Genomic DNA, 27,542 nt, shown 5'->3' on the forward strand with positions numbered 1-27,542 from the left:
GTAGAAAAGTAGGTATGTAAGTTTTATATTTTATATACTTTTTTAGAAGCACATTTATTATATTGGAGATAAATCTGAAGATTGTCTTAGGGATCATCCCTAGCTTACACTGCAACTATATTTATGCCACTTCACTTAATGATTTTTCTTCCTCTAACAAAATTATACTCTTTCCTTTTTGCTACTTCTGTCTTTGTAAATATATTTTAGGAATATAATAGATGAAACATTATAGATTAATTCCCCATATTTTCTAATAATAAACACTTTTCAATGTGAATCTTGGGGTGACCGGTCAAATATTCAAAAATAATTTGAATAAAGTAGTTGATTTATTCCCCAAATGTGTTTCATTTTTAATATAATTCGTTCTGATGGTAAAAGCTTTCAGCTCTCATGATATCTGTTGTAAAGGCAAAGTATAAATACATATTAAAAATGAAACACTAGAATTAAGGTAAACATTTTGTGGAATTTTAAAAGTGGCTTATAAGTTACTTTGTGCTTTTTGTGGTAAACATATAGATATATAGAGATAAATGTATTATATAAAATTTGTAAGTGATATGGAGCTACATAATACAATGTAGAAATTAATTATTTGTTTTTTAACTTTTGCATTAGTTTCCTGTTCTGTGAAACAGAAGACATTGTGATTGGAGTGGTTCTTCAGCTACTGGATGGATACATGCCTGTTGATTTGCTGAAAAAAAAAAAAAAAAATAAGAAAAAAAAGACGAATGTGATATCTGCAGTACAGTTACCTTAATTACTGTAATGTGCCTAAATAGTAAGGCTGCCTTCTTAATGTAACCCTCTGTGCTTAAAAAATTTCATTTTTTGTGCTTTGTATTCACTACACAGGAATAAGCACTTTTTAAAAATGCAGATACATACTGCAGTTCCCTGATAAAAGCTGAAAAGAAAAATTGAGTATTTTAAGTTAAGATTTGATAAAATGTGCATGTGCCATGGTCAAATATATATGAAAAGGCAGTGTTCCTTGTATTTATTTTTTTTCTTTTTGTGACAAAAGAAACTTAAACATACTGTTTCAGTCACACTGCATTGTAGTGTATGGCCTGTTTCTTGTATCTTTAAAAACGTTGTTCAATAAAACAAATCTTGCAACTGTTTTATGTTCACTACACCTTCAGCATTGGATAAAAATCAGTTTCTATATAAATATCACATTGAATAAAAACTGATTTCTTGGCAGATTAAAAAATATATTTTTTAGTAGTTTAGGGAGCTGCTTTAAGTAGTTTAAATCTGGATTTTTCCCAGTAGAATTCTTCTCATCTCTGGCTAAACGTGTCAGAGCAAACAACCAACCAGTCTGTAGGCAGAACAAAGTCCTATTTCATCCACTGGGATATAATTTCACTTCCATTCACTCTGTCATTCCACCTCTAAGAAGACAGACTATCATTCCTGAGGCATGAAAATTCTCAGGGATAAAGCCATGCCTCAGTCACATGTGTGTGCAGAGAGAAATGTACCTGTCTATCTGAAGGTAGATTTTTGATCCCTGAACAATTCATTGACTAAACTGACCTCTTCCTCCTGGCTAAATAAATTCATTTTGCTGGCTTCTCTCTCAGCTGTTTCTGTTTTGTAAATTGCTGCATGACCAAAATAGCCCCACTCAAAATCAATTGGATTAATTTTAATGGTTTGGTTGGATGAATATTCTTGATGAATATAAAATGTGCTGTCCTTCACAGATGACACAACTCACCTGTCAATCGTAGCACATGTGTACTTTTTATTGTTACTTAAAATAATAGTGATGGATTTGCACTTTCCTATCCTCATACTCTTTCCTGTTTTCTTCTTTGTACAATTGCATGCAGGAGGGCTGGATGCCAGGGTTAAGATAAATTCATGACAGGGAAGGTTAAATAGGTTCAAATGAGCATGTGACCCACAGCCTTAATCTCCTTACTCTTAAATCAATGGAGCTATAGCTTAGATGGGTCATTTGTATGTTTGGAAAAGTTGTCAAAACAGTTTAAAAGCCAGGGTTTTGGATTTGATCTTAGAATGGACCTGTTAATCTTTTAGAACCCAGGAATTCTGTTCTTTTCATGTACTGTTGATAAGGAGGAATGAGGAAAGAGAATTTGGAGATTCAGCACAAAACCATTGCTACTTCTAGAACAAAACCTTTAGAATATATCCTAGTAACAAAGGTCAGTAATGTCATCTTCATATATGAAGGACACATGTGATACATTGTGGAAATAGAAATGTATAATTATGATAAATTGTTTCACTTGAATCTTAACGTAAGGCTTTCTTGCTTTTATTTTTTAAAGTCAGCAAAACTCATTTGTCTGTCATCTATAAGTCATAGTGAGGACTACAAGATAAGTTGATAAGTTCAATTGATATTAAGGTGACATGGCAATATTAATAACTCAAATGTGAATGTTTCAAGTATTGAATTCTTGTCCCTATGGGACATTTATTAAATACACTTAATAAGACTCTTGCAAAGTAGCCTTAAAAGTGTTAATGAGTCTATTAATAAATATGAACACATACTATTATTAGAACCAACTTTACTCATATCTCAAATACAGTACATTTACATTACTGTAGAGGATGAAGCTCTAATTTCTATTACATGTATTTTTCTTTAGAAAGAGAACCCTAAAAGCTGCCAATTTTTCTATTAACTTCGAATTATTGAAATTGTATTTATTTAATTTTATTATTTTTACAAAATTGCACCTTGTGGCCAAAGGGCAAAGATACGACATTGCGTAAGGGATTTATGTTTTTCAAAGAGCTAAATGTTTTCATTTCCATACTATATACACTTGAAACAGTTGGTAGGAAGAGCACCTATTGGAAAACTATGATATTCAAAGTAAGTATTCCTTGGGATGTTTTTATATAAATTATGTTTTGGAATAGAACATAAATGACTTTGAGTTAGGATAAGGAGGATAGGATGGGTGCTGGAGATGCCCTGCTTTGCTTATTTGTTTCTGTGGGGGATTTAATATTATAAATGAAAATGGCTTCTGCTCCATTAAAAAATAAAAATTGTCCCCTATAAAACTCCTTAATAGATATTTTTGGAATTAAAATCTTTAAATTTTATAAATCAGCTCTTGCCACTTCAAAACTATGATGCCATGTGCTTATAACATTTTTATAGCATTCTGTCTTGTGTCTATTTCCTAAATATCATGAGTTCATAATAAGGAAAATGATAAAAATACAGTGATGAAATAAAAACCTGAATGTTTCTAAGAAAGGTTTTGGAAGGAAAAATGACCTGAAATCAGTGTGTACTGCAAAGTACAGTCAATATTTTTTGTTCTTTGTCTTCACCCCAACCTCATTGGAATTCTCACCAAAAATAGTTTGATACTTAAAAAACAGAAGTAAATTCTTTCCTCAATATTGTTTTGGCTATGCAAATATTTGTTTTGCTTAATGTCCTCCATTTACACTTAGCAAATGTAGTTGCAAACAAATGCTTTCTTTTTATTTTTCCCTTGGTTTGGGGTATGTAAATAGCCTAAAATGTACATTGAATTTCACATTGTAAAAGTTTTATTTTATTCCTTGTATGATATTATTCAAAAAATCCCTATGTATATGAAAGTGCATAATAAATATATTTGCTTTACAGAGAAAATCTTGTTTTAATTTTCTCCTTGAACCAGTAGAACATGCATGATACACGTATAGTAAAAACAACTGTTAGTTGTTTTAAGCTATTATTTTAAATAAATCCTCAGCAAATGAATTTGGAAACATTTTACAGAGAAGAAAGTGAAATATAACACTGTCCAAAGGAAGGTAGAAAAACAAAAAGATTTAGTGTTTATATCGTCCTAACGTTCTTTTTCCCCCGTGACTGATTACATACTATATCACACCATGTCAGGTTTTGTGCATTCTTAGAATTGCAGTAATACAATAAATTCTGTACATGTGTGCTCCTTCATCAGAATATTATGGCCATCTTATGGTGGATATTTTGGGAGTTATTGCAAACATGGTCATTCATTTTATAAATAAAATTTGTGTGTTTCTTCACTCAGTAACTTGAGTCACTTCTTCATGACCTTCTCTTACCCTCACCAGAACACAGCATACATACACTGTATGTGTATACACACAGACACAAATGGCTTTTCGAATCTGTGGGTTCCACATCCCTGGATGCAACCAACCAATCTCAGATAAAAAATATTCAGAAAAAAAACTCTAAAGTTCTGAAAAACAAAAATTTGCTATGTGCCAAGTACTACCTTGAGTCCACCTGAATGAAGTCATGTGTAGGCATTGTATTAGGTATTTTAAGTAATCTAGAGCTTATTTGAAGTGTACAGGAGGATATGCATAGGTTATATGTAAATGCTCTGCCAATTCATATAAGGGACCTGAGTATCTGAGGATTTTGGTAACCAAGAGGAGTCCTGAAAACAATCTCCCTATTGTTTATTAAGGAATGACTATCCTATTCCTCCAAAGAGAGGTTTCTAAAAAGGCCAACAAGGTATCTTCTGTCCAATCATTTCATGAAGATTATAGTGTTCTGCAGTAATTCCCTTAATTATATTTTTTATACATTTGTTGAATTAATATAAATCTTACTCTAAAAAAATTAGTAATATGACAAAATGTATTTAAACACAAATGTGTGGTATACACAGAAGAATTTAAAACATCCTGGTAGCTAAATAAACTTACATGGAGTTTTCTAGCTAATGATCCAAGGAAATGCACTGTGAGAACTTGGTGATGACTCATGTTTTCACTCCTTTGCCCTAGCAATTGGAAGGATTCCAACTACAGTTGTCCCACTGGATCCTGGGTGGCTTGGTTCCAGGAACGCAGATGAATACTAAAATCTGTGTGTGCTCAGTCCCACAGTCGACCTTCTGTGTTTGCAGATTCTGCATCTCTCCAATACTGTATTTTCCATCTGTGACTGGAAGAATCTGTATATGTGAAATCCGCAGATAGGAAGGGCTGAATGTAGTAGTGGTTAGATATACTCTGAGGATTATGTTGTGGAATTTCTTGGAAAAATTCATTTATGGTGCAATATTTGTGCCTATCTTATTTTCAAGATACAGCCTCTGCTTGCTAGTCTTGCTTTTTTAGTAAAAGTATAATTATCCACTATTAAAATTATTTGAAATTTACTGCATATTTACATTTCCACTTTTAATTTCACACTATTATTACCACATTGGCAAAATTTAGCTAAGTTATGAGGGCCATATTCTTAGAAGAATATATTTGTAATGTTTCTAAGACCCCCGTGTGCCTATATTTTTTAGTCATTATTGGACTTTATGTGTGAACATTGATAATGCTATATATCCCGATAGAATTGAAGCTACATTTTAATGGGTATGTTTGTTACTCTCATTTCATTTGTAAAGTTACATTGAACTCTTAACATAGATACTTAGGAAAATATACAAATTCTAAATTGCTATGCTATCAATTTTTATAAATTGAACAAACCTATTTATCACCTGGATCAAGATGTTGGCTATAATTATAATCTCAGAAATCTATCTTGCCACTTCCAGACATGACCCCCAAGAAAGAAAGCCATGCTTCTGACTTTCATTACTATTAGCATTAACTTTTTTTTTAAACTTCACATTAATGGAATCAAACAAGATGTCCTTTTTGTACTGGTTTCTTTCCCTTAATGTTATGATTGTGAAATTCGTTTACACTGTTTTCTTTGTCCGTTTTTGAATTGTTGCATAGTATTCCATTGTGTGAATATACCATACTTGTAAAAAAAATGTTATTATTATACTTTAAGTTCTGGAGTACATGTGCAGAACATACAGGTTTGTTACATAGGTATACATGTGACATGGTGGTTTGCTGCATCTATCACCTTGTTATCTACATTAGATATTTCTCCTAATGCTATGCCTCCCCTGGGCCCCCACCCCCCAAACAGGACCCAGTGTGTGATGTTCTCCTCCCTGTGTCCATGTGTTCTCATTGTTCAACTCCCACTTATGAGTGAGAACATGTAGTATCTGTATTTCTGATCTTGTGTTAGTTTGCTGAGAATGATGGTTTCCAGCTTCATGTATGTCCCTGCAATGGAAATGAACTTGTCCTTTTTTTATGGCTACATAGTATTCTGTGATGTATATGGTGTCATATTTTCTTTATCCACTCTATTATCAACGGGCATTTGGGTTGGTTCCAAGTCTTTGCTATTGTGAACAGTGCCACAAAACATACGTGTGCCTATGTCTATATAATAGAATGATTTATAATCCTTTGGGTATATGTCCAGTAAAGGGATTCCTTAGGAATTGCCACACTGTCTTCCACAATGTTTGAACTAATATATACTCCCACCAGCAGTGTAAAAGCATTCCTATTTCTCCACATCCTCTCCAGCATCTGTTGTCTCCTGACTTTTTGATGATTGTCATTCTAACTGGTGTGAGATGGTATCTCATTGTGGTTTTGATTTGCATTTCTCTAATAACCAATGATGATGAGTTCTTTTTCATATGTTTGTTGGCTAAAAAATGTCTTCCTTTGAGAAGTATCTGTTCATATTCTCTGCCCACTTTTTGATGGGGTTGTTTTTTCCTTGCAAATTTAAGTTCTTTGTAGATTCTGGATATTAGCCCTTTTTGAAATACATGTTACTACTAATGGACATTTGGATTCTTTTCAGTTTGGGGGCCTTAAGAATACTGCAGGTAATAAGAGTTTTGTACATATAGTTGTTATCTGTGTGTACATATTTCTTTTTAATAATATAAATTACTGGATTTTAGGGTATGTGTGTGATGAGCTTTAATAGATAGTGCCCAATAGTTTTCTCAAGGGGTTTTATTAACTTTTACTCTCTATTGCTCTACATCTTATTTGGAATTTAATTTTCTTCTTTTCTTTTTATTTTCTTAATTCTATTTGGTTCTATACTAGTATTACCTTGAGATTTGAATTTGCATTTCCCAGATGACTAATGAATCAGCCAATTTTGCACAAGATTTTTGTCCATTTGTATATCTTACCTTGTCGAGAAATTTGCACTTTTTTCCCCCTGGAGTTTCTTGGCTTGTAGAAATGCTTTTATATTTTGGATTTAAGTCATTTTATAGCATATGCAATGCAAATGTCTTCTCACATTCTGTGCTTTGTCATTTCACTCTCATAATGACATATTTTGATAAACAAAAATTCTTATTTAATCTAGTCTTTTTAGCAGTTATGTGTTTTATGTCTTGTTGTATAAAAATTACCTACTCCAAGGTCATGATGATGTTCTTCTATGTTTTCTTAATGTAGCTTTTACTTTTCTTAATTATCAAATTAATCCAGCATTATTTTTTGAACAGTAGTTATCTGTCACTGTATTTTAGTGGTAGCTTTGTTATAAATCAGGTACTTTTATATAGGTTGGTCTTTTTGCCCTTCCTTGAGCCAATATTATATCCACTTAATCACTGTAGCTTTATAGTAAGTTTAATATCTGATAGTATAAATTCTCCTGCTTTTTCCCTCAAGATTGCCTTGGCTTTTTTTTTTTCCTTTTGGCCTTCTGCTTTCCATAGAACTTTATAATAGGTGTCTCAATTATTATTTTTTTAATCTGAAATTTTGATTAGGATTACACTGAATCTAAAGATAAATGTGGGGTTGGGTGAATTGATTTGTTTATACTAATATCTTTAGTCTTCCAGTCAAGAAAATTGTCATATCCTTCACTGATTTAGATCCTCTTTACCTTAAGTAGTGTTTCATATTAGGTTGGTGCAAAAGTAATTGCGGTTCTTGTCATTAAAAGTAATAAAAAACCTCAGTTACATTTTGCACCAATCTAATAGTTTTCTGTGTAGATGTGTTTCTATTCACTGTATTCCTAGGTAATTTTTTGCTTATTTATGCTGTTGTAAATAATATTTTTATTTAATTTTCTATTTATTTCTGATATATAGAAATATAGTTTAAACATTGAGTGTATTCAAAAATCTTGAAAAATTTATTTTTTCACTGAAGTATAACTTGCATACACAAAAATTCACCATTGAAAGTATAGTTTAATGATTTTTGACAAGTACAATGTAATCATTATCACAATTGAGATACAGAATATTTCCAAAACCTCAAAACATCTTTTTGTTCTCCTTTGAAATCAATTTTCTCCTCTTATCCCCAGCCTCTGTTAACAACTGGTTTCATTTCTTAATAGTTTCATCTTTCTAGAAATGCCATATAAGTGAAATTATATAATAAATAGGGAATTTTACCTGGCTTATGTTACTTAGCATAATGCTTTTGGGATGCACCCATGTTGTAACATGTATGAGTAGAATGGCTTTCTAATTCTGAGTATTCTGTATTCCACTGTAAGCTTATACCACAATTTGTTTATCCATTCACAAGTTCATAGTATTTGAGTTGTTTCCAGTTGTTGGCTAGCATGAATGATGCTTCTGTAAGCATTTGCATTTAGATATCTATATCAATATGTGATTTCATTTGTCTTGGGTAATACCTAGGAGTGGGATTCCTGGGTTGCTAGGTATATAGTTAAAATTTATAAAAACCTGGCAAAACCTTTTCAAAAATAGGTGTACCATTTTGCATTCTCACCAGGATTGGGAGAGATTTTCTGTTACTCCACATTTTCACACACATGGTATTGTCAGTCTTTTTTGTTGAAATTTTAATTTAGATGACTGTAGATTCACATGCAATCATAAGAAATAACACAAAGAGATCCCAGAGATCTTGTATACCCTTTACCTAGTTTTCTACCATGGTGACAACTTGCAAAACTACAGAACATCATAGCCAGTATGTTAACATTGACAATATCCACTCATCTTATTCAGAGTTCCCCAGTTTTACTTGTACTCATTTGTGTTTGTGTGTGTATGTGTGTGTTTGTGTGTGGAACTAATACATAGTTCTATTCAATTTTATCACATATATAGGTTCCTGTCTCTACACAATAGTCAAAATACAAAACAGTTTCATGACTACAAGTAGCCTTCTTGCTGCCTTTTTATAACCTCACTCAATTGAGATACAGAATGTTTCCATCACCTCAAAATGTTTTTCGTGCTCCTTTCCTGCCCAACCCATTCACTCCTTTCTCCTGGCGACCACTATTCTAGTCTCTATTTTTATAATTGTATCATTTAAAACATATATAAATGGAATCACAGAGTGTGTAATCTTTTGGATTGGCTTCTACTCTGAACTCCCTTGAGATGTGCCCAACTTTTGTGTATCAATGGTGATGTTTTTTTATATTGCTGAGTAGTATTCCACAGTATGTATCACAGTTTATTGAACCATTCACCATTGATGGACATGCGATCTGTTTCCAGTTTTGTGCTATTATGAATAAAGCTGCTAGCCACATTCGTATGTAGGTTTTTATGTGAACATAAGTTATTTTCTGGGACAAATGTTCAAGAGTGTAAATATTGAGTCACATGATAATCGCTTGTTTAGTTTTATAAGAAATGAACTTCTCAATTTTTTTTTTTTTTGGCTGTTTTCTTCTTTTCTTCCTTAAAATTTTTTTTTTTTTTTTTTTTTTTTTTAAAAGGAGGGCTCACTATGTTTCCCAGGCTGCTCCTGAACTCTTCGACTCATGTGATCCTACTTCCTTGGCCTCCCAAAGTGCTAGGATTAGAGGCATGGGCCAGTACACCTGGCTTATTGAGCTACATTAATGGAACAGGATACTTACTATTTAAGAAAACAAGAAATGTGGCTGAGCACGGTGGCTAATGCCTGTAATCTCAGAACTTTGGGAGGCCGAGGCAGGTGGATCACGAGGTCAGGAGTTCAACACCAGCCTGGTCAACATTGGGAAACCCTGTGTCTACTATAAATACAAAAATTAGCTGAGCTTGGTTTCACACTCCTGTAATCCCAGCTACTCAGGAGGCTGAGGCAGGAGAATTGCTTGAACCCAGGTGGTGGAGGTTGCAATGAGCTGAGATCACACCATTGCACTCCAGTCTGGGTGACAGAACAAGAACCAAAAAGAAAAAAAAAAAAAGGAAAGAAAGAAAAGAAAACACAAAGTTTTCCTGATTGACTGTATCACTTTGTATTTTCACTAGCAGTTTATAAATGCTCCAATTTCTTCATATCCTTTTCAGCATTTAGTATTGTCATTATTTTCTGTCTCTGCCATTCTCAAGTGTATAGTGATATGTGGTTATAGTTTTAATTTGTATTTTCCTAATGATTAATGATGTTGAACATTTCTTCATGGGTCTATTTGCCATCTATGTATCCTCTTCGGTGAAATGTTTGTATCTTTTTAACTTTGCAATTGTGTTGTTCTGTTGGTTTATCTTTACTGTAAAGTTTTGAAAGTTTTTTATATATTACAGATACTAGTTGTCCATCAGATGCATGGTTTGCAAATATTTTCTCAGTTTTGTCTTTTTATTTTGTCTCTCATCTTGTCTTTTTATTTTCTTCACCTAGTCTTTTGCAGAGCAAAAAGATATGGTTCAATTTTTCTATAATGACTTATGCTTTTTGTGTCATATATAAAAACTCTTTGCCTAGCCAGGGACCCCAAAGATTTTTACTCTTTTTTCTAAATGTTTTTCAGGGTTTTTTTGTTGTTCTTCTTGTTGTTTTTGAGAGGGAGTCTCGCTCTGTTACAGGCTGGCATGCAGTGGCGCGATCTTGGCTCACTGTGACCTCTGCTTTCTGGGTTCCAGTGATTCTCCTACCTCTACCTCCCGAGTAGCCGGGACTACAGGCATGTACCACCACCTTGCACAGCTAATTTTTTTTCTTTCTTCTTTTTTTTTTTTAGTAGAGACAGGGTATTACCATGTTGGCCGGGATGGTCTCGATCTCTTGACCTCATGATCCACCCACCTTGGCCTCCCAAAGTGCTGAGATTACAGGCATGAGCCACTGCGCCCAACCTGTGTTATGGTTTTTACAGTTTACATTTAAGTCCATGATCCATTTTGAATTACTTTTTGTATAAGGTATGAGGTTTGTTGAGTTCATATTTTTGCCAAAATATGAAATATGATGGGTATTCAATTATTCTAGCACCATTTGGTGAAAAGTCAATTCTTCCTTCACTAATTTGTTTTTGCACCTTTGTCAAAAATCAGTTGAGCATATTTGTGTGGGTCTATTTCTGAGTTATCTCTTTTGTTCCATTGATCTCTGTGTCTATCTATCAGTACCATACTGTCTTGATAGAGTAGCTATGCAGGAAGCTTTAATATGGAGCAGGGTGAACCTTTCCATTTTGTTTCCAAGATTGTTTCAGCTATTCTAAGTCACATGCCTTTAAAATAGCCTTTCTAAGTTTATTCAAAATTTTTCTGAGATTTTGATAGAAATTGCATAAACATGTTAGATCAATTTAAAGAAAATCAACATAGTAAATATCTTGTTGATGTTCTCAAACCAGGAATATAATATGTATCTCCATATATTTAGGTGTTTGATTCCTTTTAAGAACACTTTATAATTTTTCACATATGGATCTTATAATGTTATATTTATATCTAAATATTTAACTTTTGTTGTAGCAACTTTAAATTTGTTTTAATTAAATTTTCACAGTCATTTTGAGTATATATATATATATATATATATATATATATATATATATATTATCTTGCTGAATCCATTTTTCTTTTTTTGCTAGATTTTGGGGGATTTTTTGTGTAGACAATCATTCCATCTGAAAATAGGAATCATATTATTTGTTTTTTTCTTCTCTATATGCCTTTTATCTCTTTTTTTACCTCATTGCAGTGGCTAACTGTTCCAGTGCCACATTAAATAAGAGCAATGAGGATGGATATTCTTGTCTAAAAATTCCCAATTTTAAGGGGAAAATATTTAGTCTTTCATCATTAAGGAGGATGTTCACTGTAGGTTTTCTGTAGATGTTCTTGTCAGGTTGAGGTAATATCCCTCTCCTTCTAATTTACTGAAGAGCTTTTATTATGAATGGGTGTTGGGTTATGTCCAGTGTTTTGTATGCCTGGAATGAATCCTACTTTATCATGTTGCACATTTGTTAATACGTTGTTAGAATTGGTTTGCTAATCTTTTGTTGAAGAATTTCATCTCAGTTCATGAGATATATTGTTATGTAGTTTTATTTATTTACACTATCTGTGGTTTTGGTATCGAATTACTACTGTCCTTATGAAATGAGTTAAGCTGTGTTCCCTTCCTCTCATATTTTCTGCAAGAGATCATATAAAATTGATGTTAATTCTTCTTTGAATGATTTGTAGCATTCTCCAGCTAAACCATCTGGGCTTGACCATTTTTTCTTCAGGAGGTTTTTAATCATGAATTCAAATTTTTAATGGTTATAATAGGACTCTTCATATTATCTGATTCATCATTATTTCACTGACTTCCTCATTTGTTATTTTCAACTTTATTGTTTTCTGTTTTTATCTTTACTATTTATTATTTTCTTCCTTCTGCTTACTTTGCTTTATTTTTGAAAAGCTCTTCCTCAGATTGCTTCTTGTTAGTGGAGCTGGGGATGAATCTCCCTTGCTGGTGGTGCCCACCTGCTGTCTCTTACTAGGTTGGTGTTGGTAAAAGCAAGACCTGGGTCACCTCTATCAGTTGGGTGGGGGTCATAAGACATCCTGCTTCTGTGTTATCTAGTCATAGGGTGCTAAACTAGTTTGCCTTTCTCTTACCATATTTCAAAAAAAACCAAAAAACAAAAAACTAACCACTGTTCTATGAAGATAAGTAATTATCGAGCCCCTATTTGGCTGCCTTTTACCTGACATTCATCATTTACAGTCATTCTTAGTAGAGAGGAGGCCGGAGAAACAAGTCTACATCACTTTGTTTGGTTCAAAAGTTTCTTCTCAGTCTTTTTTTTTAACTTTAACCATTCTAGTGAATGTGTAGTTGAGTCTTATTATAATTTTTATTTTTTTTCCCCACTCTGTAATGATGCTGACTGAGCCTCTTTTCACATGCTTATTTGCCATCTCTATAGTTGATTAAGTGACTGTCTAAACATTTTGTCCATTTTCAATTAGGTCAAAATTCTATATTGTTATTAGTAAATATGACAATTTATTTATATATTTTAGACATTATGATCATTTGATAAAAAGACTATCCTTTTCCCATTGAATTACTTTGGCAGTTTTGTTGGAAATCAGTTGAACACATACATGTAAATCTGCTTATGGACAATATTCTATTTCATTAATCTATATGTCTATTCTTATATCAATACTACACTATCTTAATTATTTTTACAGTAAGTTTTTATATCAAGTAGTTGAGTTTTCAACATTTTTTTAAAGCAGTTTTGGTTTTCCTATTCATTACATTTCTATCTAAATTTCCAAGGCACTTTGGTAATATCCACAAAAAAAATTAGCCACCTTCGATCTTGACTGAGGTTTCACTGAATCTATAGAAAAATTGGGGGGAGACTTGACTTCTTAAGAATGTTGTGTCTTCTGATCCATGAAAACAATGTATCTCTATTTCTTTCAGCAATGTTTTCTAGCTTTCTGTGTACAGTTCTTGAACATGTTTGTTAAATTTATCCCTAAGTATTTCAAGTTTTTATCTGATGCTTTTGCAAATGGCATTTTTATTTTCCAATTTTTGTTATTATTATACAGAAATACAATTTTTGTGTATATGTGTATAGTGACCTTGTCAAATTCACTTAATATTTCAAGTAGATATTCAGTAATTTCTTAGAGATTTTCTACATAGGTGATTGCCTCACCTGTGAATAAAAGCAGTTGTATGTTTTCCTTTCCCATCTACATGCTTTTTACTTTTTTTTATAGCCTTACTGCATTGTCTAGAGCCCTAAATATGATGGTGAATATGTTTGGGGAATGGACATTTTTGTCTTATTCCAAACTTAGGAGGAAAGTAGTCTTTCAACGTTAACTATAATGTCAGTCATAGATCATTTACAGATACCCCTAATTATGTAGAGTGTATTTCTATTTCTAGTTTGTAAATAACTATAATCATAAATGAATGTCAAATGGGCAGAGTGTTGAGCAAACTAATTCAAGTTTAAAAGGCAAATGGTGACGTGGAGATTGAATTGAATCAGTCTAATTCTAGAACTTGCACTCTCTTTTAGTGTATCTACTGCCAAAAGGAGCCCCAGAACCTATGCTCTTAAATTCTATACCCTATTGTCTCTCAATATGGTGTTGGATATTTTAATTTAGAGACACTTTGGATGGAATAAACATATTTTTTATTTCAAAATTAGCCTAGCTTTAATACCGTATCCGGGAGGCAATATCCATTCAACTTCTTCCACACAGTAATTAGCATATGGTCTTTCATCTGTTAAATATAGCATATTAAATAAATATATGACATAACCATCTATGTAGAAAGTATCTCTATATCTAATATACAACTCCATTAAACTTTTAAAACTATTATAATTAAGAATGTGTTAAATATCTTAAATGGAATTAAGATTACAAAGTCAAAAGTTTACTTTAACATCAATATTTTAAGGGATAGTTATTGTGGTAAAGAAGAACAAACAATATAGTATTCATAGTTATTTTGGATGAGTCTTCAAATTTGAAAAGATCATGATTAAGATAAAATAAAATTTTAGCTATTCCAGAGGAGGAGTCCACTCAAATGCTTTCTTTCTTTCAATCTTTTGTACACAGTTTATTGTGACCAAAATGCCATCTTCACGTTCTTAATACGTCAAAATCCAATTCATCCTTAAAAACTAACCACTGTTCTATGAAGATAAGTAATTATTGAGCCCCTATTTTTTGCTATGAGCTGAGAAAACAGCAATTCAGAAGATAAATAATGTCCTATTCATCTGGAACTCCCTTTTTAGTGGTGATGGTAGGTAGGGAAAGGGGACAGAAAAGGAACAAATACACAAACGGAATGGGCCAAGCAGAAAACTGAAACATGGTGTATTAATCTGCTTTCATACTGCTACAGAGAACTAGCTGAGACTGGGTAATTTATAAAGGAAAGAGATTTAATTGACTCACAGTGCCATATGGCTAGGGAAACCTCAAGAAACTTATAATTATGGTAGAAGGCAAATGGGGAGCGAGGACCTTCTTTACATGGCAGCAGGAGAGAACAGAAGACAGTGAAGGAGAAAGAACCCTTTATAAAACCATCAGATCTCCTCAGAACTTACTATCATGAGAACAGAATAAGGGAAACTCTCATTCACAACTGTTACAAAGAGAATAAAATACCTAGGAACACAACTAACAAAGGATGTAAAGTACCTCTTCAAGGAGAACTACAAACCACTGCTCAAGGAAATAAGAGGACACAAACAGATGCTAGAGAGGATGTGGAGAAACAGGAACACTCTTACACAGTTGGTGGGAGTGTAAATTAGTTCAGCCATTGTGGAAGACAGTGTGTCAATTTCTCAAGGATCTAGAATTAGAAATTCCATTTGACCCAGCAATCCCATTATTGAGTATATACCCAAAGAACTATATATCGTTCTACTATAAAGACACATGCACACATATGTTCATTGCAACCCTATTTACAATAACAAAGACCCGGAACCAACCCAAACACCCATCAGTGATAGACTGGACAACGAAAATGTGGCACATATACACCATGGAATACTATGCAGCCATAAAAAGCAATGAGTTTGTGACCTTTGTAGGGACATGGATGAACCTGGAAACCATCATTCTCAGCAAACTGACACAAGAACAGAAAACCAAACACCACATGTTCTCACTCATAGGCAGGTGTTGAACAATGAGAACACATGGACACAGGGAGGGGAGCATCACACACTGGGGGCAGTTGGGAGGCTAGGGAAGGGACAGCTGGGGGTGGGAAGGGTGGGGAGGGATAACATGGGGAAAAAGGCCGGACATAGTATGCACCTATGCAACAACCCTGCATGACCTGCACATGTACCCCAGAACCTAAAGTAAAAAAAAAAAATCAGCAAAAAAATAAATAAATAAAATAAAATGCCCATATTTAAAGTTGCTCTTTAACAATGTAAAGTGTGTAACAATAATACCTAACATTTTAGGGAAAAAAATCTTGAAGGAAAATTTGTGAACTTACTCAAAAGATTTAAAGTAATGTACAAATAGATAAAATGCTTCAAATCCTAAGCTATTGAGCTAGACTAGGTCACAAAGGCTAGTTGTGGTTAAAAGACTGCAAGAAGTACTTTCACTTCGATTTGTTATTGAATCAGCTAGTAAGTATCACATGAATGTACCCAAGATCAAGGATGTGAATGGGACACAGCACCCCAGCATGCCCTTCTCTTCATAAGAGGATGTACTGTTGGGAAAAGCGGCAAAGGAGAAAGGACTTACAGAGTGCCTACAAACATTTGTTACAAGTAACGTATAAACAAGGAACAACAAACTGCAGAAGGCTGCAGGAGGCCTTTGAGGAGGAAAGCCTCTCTGTGTTTTTCTTGTATCTTAATTTTTGTGCCTCTTTCTCTTTGTTTTACACACATCCTTTTTCCATTTTTTGACATACTTTAACCCTTCTAACATTTTTCTGGCTGGAGCGGGACTTGCCTTGGGCTGCTGGTTTTTTCCCCCTGTTGGCACAGGCGTTGCACCTTTTTGCCCACAAGGTTTCTGACACGCAGCCTTGAACCATTTTGCTGATGCTGTTGCCTTTTAAGATATTACGTAGGTTTTGCAACTTACTAATTAATTAGGATTTTTTTTTTTTTTCTGATGAGCAAAAGTAATAAAGTGAAGGCCCCCTGGTCCCACTTTTTCTCTTAATCTGTCTTTCTCTCATTCCTTTGTCACGACCAAACTCGGGGTACCCACGGGTAATGTGAGGCTCATGGATTCCCTACATAGTGGTGCCCAATGTAGGGCTCCTAAATCCCTGCATTCTGGCACCCAATGTGCGGGGCTCATAAATTCCCTACATGTACAAGGTGGTTTGTGGGGCACACAGGGAGTAGGGCATGTGCATTTTTAGAAGAGCTCAGAAAATCATCAATTTCCCCAGCCAACCGTGAGTTATCTCCTGGACTCCTTTGAAAATAGAGCATTTCATTCTACTTTAAAGAAACTGAAATTGAATATTGTAGGTGAGGTCATATAAGTGAGGCACATGCATGAAAGAGGAAAACGAACTCCATCTGGGAGCTCTTGTTAGTGGAAAAGCTTTGTTCTTCCTCGTGAAATTAGCGAAGAAATGCACATTTTTTTTTGTGACTAAAATGTTAAATAAATAACCAAATATTTTGATTAGAAAACCAAATATGCATCCTAGTTGAATCAATAAAAGAGCTTCCACTGTATACTTTAGTCTTGGTACTTATGCTTAAAACTCCAAAGTAACATTTATTGAACTTTGTTTCCAAATTGTGTTAATAGATCTAAAATAAATTTTATGTTGTACTAGGCTTAGTAATTGCTGCAAACTATTCTTCCCTCTCAGAAAATTATAATGCATGTTGTCATACTAAAGGCTCTGAGAGGTCCCGCAGGAAAAATATTAACTATTTAACTTTACAAAAACGAGGTTTTTTTTTCCCAAAAATTTTTTTGACAATAAAATGCCTGTCTCCATATTCTTTTTCAAATTTATCCTGTTAAAGACTAGTTACTTTGCTTCTTGTCTTTTCTCATACCTAGGTACAGTTACACTCCGCATCATAATGCTCAAGTCAACTACGGATTACATATACGACTGTGGCCCAAAATCATTTAATGGAGCTGAAATTTTTCTATCACCTAATAACATTATAATGTCAAATGCAAAGCATTGCTCACATGTTTGTGTGATGCTTTGTGGTAAATAAACCTACTGCACTGCCAGTCCTATAAAAGTTAACACATATGGTTATGTACAGTGAATATTTGATAGTAAATGACTGTATTACTGGTTATTTACTATGCTGAACTTTTTATCATTATTTTCTAGTGTATACCTTACACTTAATTTTTTTTTTAAATCAGCTGTCAAACGGCATCAGTCAGGTCCTAAAAGAGGTATTCCAGAAGGCATCATGATCATAGGCGATGACAGTTCATGCATGGAATTGCCCTGCAGACCTCACAGTGGGGCAAGATTGGGGGGTGGGAAGTAGTGATATTGGTGATCCTGAGCCACTGTAGGCATAGGTTAGTTATGTATATTTGTGACTTGGTTTGTAACAGAAAAAGTCTAATAAGTTTTTAAAAAAATTAAACTTGGGGAAAAGCTTAGAGTATAAGGCTATAAATATTTTTACAGCTCTACATTTGTGTTTTAAACTGTGTTATTACAAAAGAGTCAAAAACTTTAAAAATTTAAAAATAAACTGTAAAAAATTGATATTAAGGTAATGTTAACTTATTATTGAAGGAAGATCAATTTTTAAAATAAAGTTAGTGTAGCCTAAGTGTACAGTGTTTACGAAGTCAACAGTCACATACAATAATGTCCTAGGCCTTCCCATTCACTCACCACTCACTCACTGACTCACCCAGAACAACTTCCAATGCTACAAAGTCTATTCATGGCCTATATGAGGATGTGGGGTCTGCTTTTTTATCTTTTATGCTGTATTTTTACTGTACATTTTCTATGTTTAGAAATTGTAGCCTAGGAGCCTACAGGGTCTAACTCTATCCCATTTCTTATGTTCCTATTCTGTGCTGCCTGCCCATGTCCCATTTCCCCCCTCCTTGTTTAGAGTCTCTCCTGGTCTCCTGGGATTTGCCCTTAACCCATATTCCTCTCTGGTGCTCTGCCTTCTGCAACTCTGCAAGGTGATGGCAGCTAAATTCTCTTCCAGCAGAGCTATGACCATGTCACAGCCTTTTTTGTGCTTCTCAGTCCAGTGCATCTGCTCTGCAGCTTTTCCTTCCTGTGGCCACCAGTTATCTTTTCAAAGCATCACTCTATTACAGCATAATCCGAGCTCTAAACCTTTAAGATCTCTCATTTCTAATAGAATGCCAGTTCATGCGTGGCACACAAAGCTTTTTACAGGCTATCTTTCACCTAACTTTCCAGTAAGTTGCTTCTTCCTCTTTTCTCTGCCACTGCACTACCACTGGACAGGCACCAAACCCTCTGCTCACGTCCTCATAGAAGTGTTTGCTATTGCTGGAACACTCTATGCTTTTTCACGGCTATATTTCTCTGCCCGCATTGACCTTTGCTCTCATCTCCCAGGCAGAGATTATTTATTTTTAATGACTATTGCAATGTATTTCTATATTTTATGGTTCTTTTCCTCTTTTATGCTAAACAGATTGTCTCATTTTTCTCCCACTGTAATCTTCATTTAGATAGAAAATGAGTCTTACTTATCTTGGTATCTTTTGGATTGTCTTGTACATAGTATGTGTTCAATTACTAATCTTTGGATTCCACTTTCTTTTCATTTAGAAACAGCTGTGTGGTAGTAAGAAACACTTAAATCCTGCTATTTTAGGCCACTTGTTAAAACATACTGTTTGCTTAATCATTCTCAGACAGGATCCCAACTCTTAGTACAAAATGGCATATATTTTCTTATCCCTGCTTTCCTATCTGTTCTACTCAGTTTGTATTGAATATGACAGAAAACCAACCAATTATTCATCACTTATTCATTTGAACATTTGTGGGTTGACTGCCTAATTGCTTTTAGTTGATACTCTACCCTGCCCTCTTTTTATTGGAGATAATTAAGTTGAATTCAGTTGACTCTTTTAAGAAAAATTTAATAGCTGTCACTGAAGTCAAAAAGGCCTATCCATTTGTCCTCTAATTATCCGACAAGCGTGGAGAAAAAGAAGGTTTCAGGTATGCAAAAAGAATAAGTGTGGCTGTCAGCCACACTCCATACCACAACCCTTCCTCTGAGCATTTACCATACATGCTACTGGTACAATAATAGTAACAACAATAATAATAATAGGCATTGAATTGAGACCCGGTAATGACTTGTTTGATACAAATTTTAATAGAAGCTGAACTGAAAGCAGATGTTTAGGAAAACTAGCTCATTTAAAATAAAATAAAATTGGGAAAACAAAAGAAGAAGGGCTACACAAGGATGAAAAATAAAAGTATAATCTTAAAACAAAAATAGAGCCCCTACAAAGAAAAGCAAGATAAGGTGACAAAATGTAATCCATGAGGCTGAGTGTGGTGGCTTACACCTGTAAGCCTAGCACTTTCGGAGATCAAGCCTGGAGGATTACTTGAGTCAAGATTTTGAGACCAGAAGGGCAACATAGTGAGACTCTGTTTCTACAAATACAAATACAAATAAACAAACAAACAAAAAGTGAGATAAATAATCAGTGAAGTCTACGATTTTGCCTTATATTAAGGTCCTAGACTACATGTCTCTTGATTTGTGCAAAAAAAAAAAAATCATTATTATTCATTAAACTGTAAAATAAACTTTATTCACACATTTCTTATTTGTTTTTATTTGTATTTCTCACATTTTTTACTTTTTTCTATTTGACTGTAATCATTTATTTTTCTGTTAAATTCTTAATTAATCAAGAATGATTTTTAGTGTTCCTTGAACATTGAGAATTTATTTGCCAAATGCATACTAATTGTGAAAACTATTAGATTGGCCCCACTTAAATACAAGAGAAATCTATTTATTGTTTTATTATCTTAGGTTTAATGCTTTTAATGTTTGTCTTGGACAATTCTGTTTGTGACCAACAATGCATTTATTTCAGTGCCAGCAACTTTTCATTGGAAATGTCATTTATTTATTTAGTCAATAAATGCTTATTGAATACTTAATGTCTACTAATTTTTTTAAAAGAGAGTAGAAATGTGATACAGAATAGAATCAGAATGTGTGCTCAACGACAGTAGAGGCATTTCTCTTTTGTTCATATCTAGCAGTTCTTGGCATAAAGGAAATGATCAGTAAGTAAGTCTTAATGAATGAATGAATGAATGAATGAATGCTTTGAAATAGGTTTCTAACCAGAGAAATAGACAAAATCTAGAAATGCAGGGTGTTTTACCGTTTTTATTTGTTTGTAGTCTTGTTTCTAAACCTCACATGTAGTGGGAGATAACCATGCTTTGTGAAAAAGCAGCCGGCCACAATACAAAAACACATATGACCTTGTAGAGAGTGAGACGCAGACTGCCCAGGATGCTGGCTGATTATGTTAGAGTTCTCTGGTGCAAAGAAACAAAAGCCAACTTCAACCAGAAGAAATGTATTTTGGGATATTTGAATCTCACACAATTCATGGGAAAGGTGATGAAACTTGCCTACATATAGGCAGAGCGCAAATTAGCTACTGATTCTAGGAAAAGGATATACAGAAAGAGCAGAAAATATTTGTTTAGGGAGTCACTGCTGGGGATAAATAAATGGCAATTGTTTTCATGTCTTTGTCACTCTGTTTATGATTCAATGAGGTCAGCCTGCATCATGCCTCCATGTCTTAGCTAAGAGAGGACAGAACACCTAATTAAATTCCTGACAGCAGTATCCAATGGGGAATAAATACGTAAGTCTCAAGAGGAAACCAGAGTACCATTAGGAAATGGAAATAAATTCTAGGAAAACCCCAAAGAAACAGTATCAGCTATAGTAGATGTATGAACTGAGGCATGTAAAGTGCTGTGAGTGGTGTGGGATTTTTAGTCTACTTAGAAGCTCACAAGTTAGCTAGTTACCATTGCATAGATGCCAGCTGTCATCAGAAACAGACAAAAGATATAGATTCCTGGGTTAGAGACAAAGAACGTTATTACTCATAGCACACCAAACAGCATGAGCTCCATCTTTGCACTGGTTTTTGTCTCACCCCAGGCTCCACTCAGATGATTTAGAGGCAGGCACAGAAGAATGTTGCATGCATAGAGGTTGTGCTGAGGAATGCAGAGCCTAAGAAGCCCTCAATCTGATAAAGGGGCCGCTAACAGATTTGCTCCAACTTTGCCCTGGAGAGAGCCATTGTCTTTAACTTAGGCAATAAAGAAATCATCCTCTGCATTGGAAGTATATATTATGTCTGCAAGGCTATTTACTACACAATATCTTTGGGGCTTTTAGTATTACATATTTATATTAATTTTTATTTATATTATATTTTATATTTTTATAGTTACTTCTTTTTGGATGTTTGTTTTAGGTTTGGGTGTCCATATGAAGGTTTGTTACATAGGTAAGCACATGTCATCGGGGTTTGTTGTACAGATTATTTCATAACCCAGGTAGTAGGCCCAGTATCCAATAGTTATCTTTTCTGTTCCTCTCCCTCCTCCCATCCTCCACCCTCAAGTAGATCCCAGTGTCTGTTGTTTCCTTCTTACACAAATATCTTTGAAAGGGTAATAGAAAATGGAAGGTGTCACAGGATGGGCAAAAACATGAGACTCATGGAAAACTGACTCCCAACAAGGTAAGAGTGTGAGTTAAGATGAGTAAAGGAATGCTGACAGATGAATGTCTGATTTAAGTCAAAGGTGGAAGAAGAAGCCACTGTCCAAAACATTAGAACTAACAGTCAAAAGAACTAGAGAATAAAGATAACATTAGGATCACACAGCTAAGAAATTGGGTTTTGCAGATTCAGAGAAAGCCAGGTGCTGGTGCTGATACTAGAATGAAGTTATCCTAAAACCCTCATTGTTATTTGTTGCTGGTGTGGGCCAGGCTGGCTTATAACATCAAGAACAGCATGTACATTTTGTGCCTCTATTTATTTGGTAGAACTTGAAAAATTATATGCATTTATTTGTGAGGAAGGTGTGGGAGCACGTAGAGATCAGGCAAAGCTTGGTTTGGAATTCAGCCAAGAGTTCAACTTCACTCCATTGCCTTGGTTATGAACGACTTAACGTCTGACATCACCTTAGTGAAAGAGTACTTAACTTTGATGCTGCCTTCAAGGAGCTCTTCTTTGGTGTTAATTCCTAGCATAGCAGCAGGACCTTTCACAGACTTCTAAGAGGGAAGAAAACTGTGGTCATCATGCTTTAAAATATTTTCCCCATTAATATGTCTTACTGTGTATGATATAGATATCTTCTCTGCCTATGCTCACAGGTACTTCCTTGGAGAACAGAAGCCAAATTCTGTCATTGTTGGTTGGTGTCAGCCCTTCCCACAGGGCAGTGATGAGAGTACAAATGTGGGACCTGAACCAAAAGTGACACCCTAAAACCTTAATGAGAGAAGACAGGCAAGTATGAGCAAGTTCCCTTATTTGCCCTGCCTAGACTTATTTCTCATGAAAGGTGCCTTTTAGGAAGAGTTGAAGAAGCAGTTCTTGGTTTCTGTTTTAAAAATACATCAATCTGTTAAGTGTAAACATTAGTATTAAAGATTAAAAGTCTGAAGGTAAACTTTTTTTTTTTTGGTTTTTGAAACTAAAGCACAAGGTTATAGTGGTTGAAGTGAGGGTCAGGACTTAGAGCAGTTAGCCCCATGTAGGAGAAAGATTCTACCTAAACAATTTAAAAAATATTTTTTAAGAGAAATAAAACCTGCTAAGTCATTTTTGAAATTTAAGCAATGAAGAGCTAGAGAGAATATAAAATAAAACATCAATTATACAAGAATTGTATGATCATTTATAAAGTCAGATACAACCTTTTTCTGAAGTATTTCCCCTTTTCAGTATTGTTCCTATTCAAATGTTGAATAATTACAGTAGCCATACATATGAAAGAAAAGTTTGACTTCATTTTAGTTAAAGCTGTTATTTAGGATGTAGTTAAATCAAATGTATTTTCAATGGAGTGTTTAAGAATAAAGACTTGAAGGTTATCCAGAATTTCCAATGGGTGAAAAGTAATTTTTAAATAAGAATAACTACTCCTCTAAGGTCTGAAATGCATATTTGGGTTGATTTAAGAACTCTCACTTTTTTAGTCAATTGGTTAAGTTGAGAATAACAGTTATTGCTGCAATGGATGATGTTCTGGTCCTACTTAAAATAATAATTTAGACATAAAGTTTGTCTTGAATCAGTGGATTTTCAAACCTGGCTTGTCATCTGAATCACCTAGCAGCTTCCCAGCATTTCTGAAAATCAGTTCTGCTTATGAAGTACTGCATTGGATCATCTTGTTCAACTTCCTCCTTTAAGAGAATGACTCAGAAAACTTAGTTTCATTCATCTGACAGATCTTCTTAATCCCTGTTGAATGATTTTCTATCCCCACCTCAACCCCTAAGATTTTATGTTTCTACTTTCACATCGATTTTGCTAACATTCTTTTTTCCCTAGAAGGGAATACATAGTGAAGATTCATTATTTCAGAGGAGACTGGATCATATTTCCTTCTTCAGCCTGTCACACAGAGAACAGAGGTGCTTCTGTTTTCCCATCAGGGATCAGCACAGGAAACAGCAGCATATATCCCAGTTGTGAGTAATTTTTCAAGTGGAGAAAGATCACCATGCTATATGAAATACAACCAAACCATGTAAGACACGTTATGAACTTGAACGTGTGTAGACCAAACAATATTATTGGTTTTTTTACTATTACTATCTATAAGCATATCTAAACATCTAAAATGTCTAAGTTTCTATACAGAAATAAGTCTAAAAATTAGAACAAGAATGCTATCAAATGCAAGAAAACTTTTTATTTTACTTGCATAAATTGTCCAGGGTTCCTTTGTATATTCTTTACCTGGATTCTTCCAATGATAACATATTACATTACTGCAGTACATTTACTAAAACTGGAAATTGACATTAGAGCAATACTGTAACAAAATCATAGACTCTACTTGTGTTTCACAAATTTTTATATGTACTCCTTTTTTTACAGTTATTTGAAGCTTTATCAGATATATCCTGAATTAGTAGTCCATATAGTTCAAAATAAAAAAAAAAAGAGTGGAGTTTGCAATAAAGAAGATTAAGTTATTACTATGTGCAGACAATGTCATTGTATACTTAGAAGAGCCCAAGTGAATCATCTGAAAAACTATCTGACAAGTAATGAGAGGTTTCAATAAAAAAGTAAAGTATATAATATATATTTTCAATCATTTTCACATATACAAACAATAACTGAGTATAACATATAGTGTCAGAAATATACTAAAATAACGCTTTTAATCTATTAGAATGGAAAAAATCCAAAAACTTGATTTTAAAAAAATCTCTTTTTATAAAGTCTATGAGAAATAGGCAGGATCACACATTGCAGATAGGAGTAGAAATTGCCACAATCCCCATGAAAAGCAATTTACTTATATTAGAAAATTGTGAATTCATTTACTCTTTGACCTAACAATCCCATTTTGGTAGTTTACCTACAGATATGCCTATACCTGTTCGAAAGTATGTATGTACAACTTTATTCATTGAAGCATTATTTGAATAATTAAAAGATAACTGGCCAACAATGATGAAAGTATAGCACAAAAATGAAAATGATATTGGCAAGAAATTTGAAAACCATACCCATTAGTAGGAGACTGACTCAATAAATTATTGTCTATTTAATGAAATACTCTGCAACTGTAAAAAAAAAAAAAAAAGAAAGAAAGAAAGAAAGAAAGCGGTAGCTATCTGTGTACTAATCCTTTAGTAAAGATTTACTAAAACTCTCCAAGATGTTCTGTTAGGTGAAAAAAAACTTTGTTTAGAACAGTGTGTATCTTATGCTTCCTTTTGCATAGAAAAGTGACAAAATGTCTGCATCAAACAACCACTGAAAGGGCACATAAAAAGCTAATCACATCACATACGGAAAGAGGGGAATAGAAACTCTCAGCTCACAGGGCAAAGATGGAGGTAGACTTTTCACTGGATACCATCCTTTCATTTGCCAAGTGAATTTATTCCCAATTTAAAATAAGTCAATGAAACTGACATTTTTGGTTTTTTTTTTTAAACTTCTTTTCCAGCTCAATATTCTGAAATATTATTTATTTCTTTGGAGCCCTTTTATTCTTTTTTGTCTGAATGCAAGTAGGTCCCATCTGCCAATCTGTACTGCAGTCATGCCATGATGACTCATTGCAGTGTCACCTTAGCACACCATGGTTGCAATCCCATGAACTAGCTAAGGATGCCAAACTCATTTCCTGCCTGAACTACAGGACTTAGCCAAAGTGTGAACTTTTTTAGTCAGGCTTAATTTCAAATCTAGTATTTACCATTTCCTACCACTCTGACCTTAGGCAAATTACTTAACCGTTCACATCTTGTTTCCTCTTTGTAAAATGAAGATAATACACTCACTACAAGGTTGTGAAGATTAAAGGAGTTAACATTATGAAACACCTGTTGAGGCACTAAATAAATGTTAGTTGCCCTTTTGTTTTTCTCTTTGATTTTCACATGGTTTGCTACATTAGGCAAACTATTTTAAATTAACTGACTGGAATCAAATGTGTTTCTTATTTATTCATTAATAACTTTCATAGTCATTGATGACTTGATTATTATGATTAAGAGTAGTTCCAATTTAACTCTTTACAAGTTCTTCTTTTGCTGATATTGTGACCAAGACTATAATTGGCCTTCTATCTGTTCAAACTTTGTAAATAGCTTTTAATGTATAGCATATTCCTTCATAAAATGCTAATTGCTGGCTTATGGACCTTTTGGAAAAAGCTTATTTCATCAAAACTCTGAATAGATTTTTGAGGCAGACAAACTTATTTTTTTCCCTAGCTAGTCAGAATTGATTTTACTGTGTGAAACTGCATGCTTTGATTTAGAGATCAGAAGTAGAACAAACTTTTATTCCTGAAGAATATCATATTAGTAATAGAGGTGAGGCAGAGATAAATAGGAAAAAGGTGAAAGCAGATTAAAAGTCAAATTAGCATCTGCAATAAACTTTCTCTTCAAAGATTAGTAAATATTCTCCTTAGTAAAATGAAGCTATAAGTTAGCTCATCCAGTGGGTGGGTACCTGTGATTTATTTGAGAATTTCCATGGACACAATTATTAAAACTATAGAATTGTCAGAAAAAAGAACCACCTTGTTCGGACACTTTATTACAGAATCATTGCAATAGGTATAAAAGCTATCAAAATACAGGAAAGAATTCACGCTGAATTCTGAATACAGCAAAAACTAGTTGGAGATTTGTAACAAAAGGGCAGGTTGGAAAGTCAGGTTGGTAGATAAAAATTTACTACGTGGAGACATCAAGGGCAGTAGGGGGTCTGGTGAAACTGACCTAACAAGACTCTTGCTGAAGATAGGCCAGACTGACCAGGTATTGAGGGTAGGGCATGAGGAATCTGATTATTAATAGATGCTAAGAGTGATCAGATATCAAGGGTGAAGAGATTCTCTCTAAACTACCTTAGCAGGATTCTTGCTGTAAATGGACACTGAAGAACAGGGGAGGGGAAACCCTGGGTTGAAACCCAGTTGAGAAGAGGGCTCAGAGAAGCCTGACTACAGTTTGGTCAAAGAGAGAGTGTTTGTCAGAACCTTATAGCTGAAAGTCAAGATTCAAAAATGAGACACATTTATACCCGTCTTTAAAAGGCTGGCATTTGGTCCCCAAATGCATTTCTGAAAAAGTATCCTGAAATTTTACG

The 27,542-nt window shown here is 34.0% G+C and overlaps 1 protein-coding gene across 2 annotated transcripts in view; it reads left to right on the forward strand.

The window, feature by feature from the left end:
- Nucleotides 1-3,658, forward strand: part of ANKRD50 (ankyrin repeat domain containing 50) — a 50,375-nt gene extending 46,717 nt beyond the window's left edge. For both annotated transcript variants that reach the window (XM_003936244.4, XM_074396931.1), the window contains exon 5: nucleotides 625-3,658. The gene's annotated coding sequence lies outside the window, so the exon portion shown is untranslated. The remainder of the gene's footprint in view (nucleotides 1-624) is intronic.
- The last annotated feature ends 23,884 nt before the right edge of the window (nucleotides 3,659-27,542 follow it).

This window comes from Saimiri boliviensis, chromosome 3, assembly GCF_048565385.1.
Source record: "Saimiri boliviensis isolate mSaiBol1 chromosome 3, mSaiBol1.pri, whole genome shotgun sequence".
Classification (NCBI taxonomy): Eukaryota; Metazoa; Chordata; class Mammalia; order Primates; family Cebidae; genus Saimiri; species Saimiri boliviensis.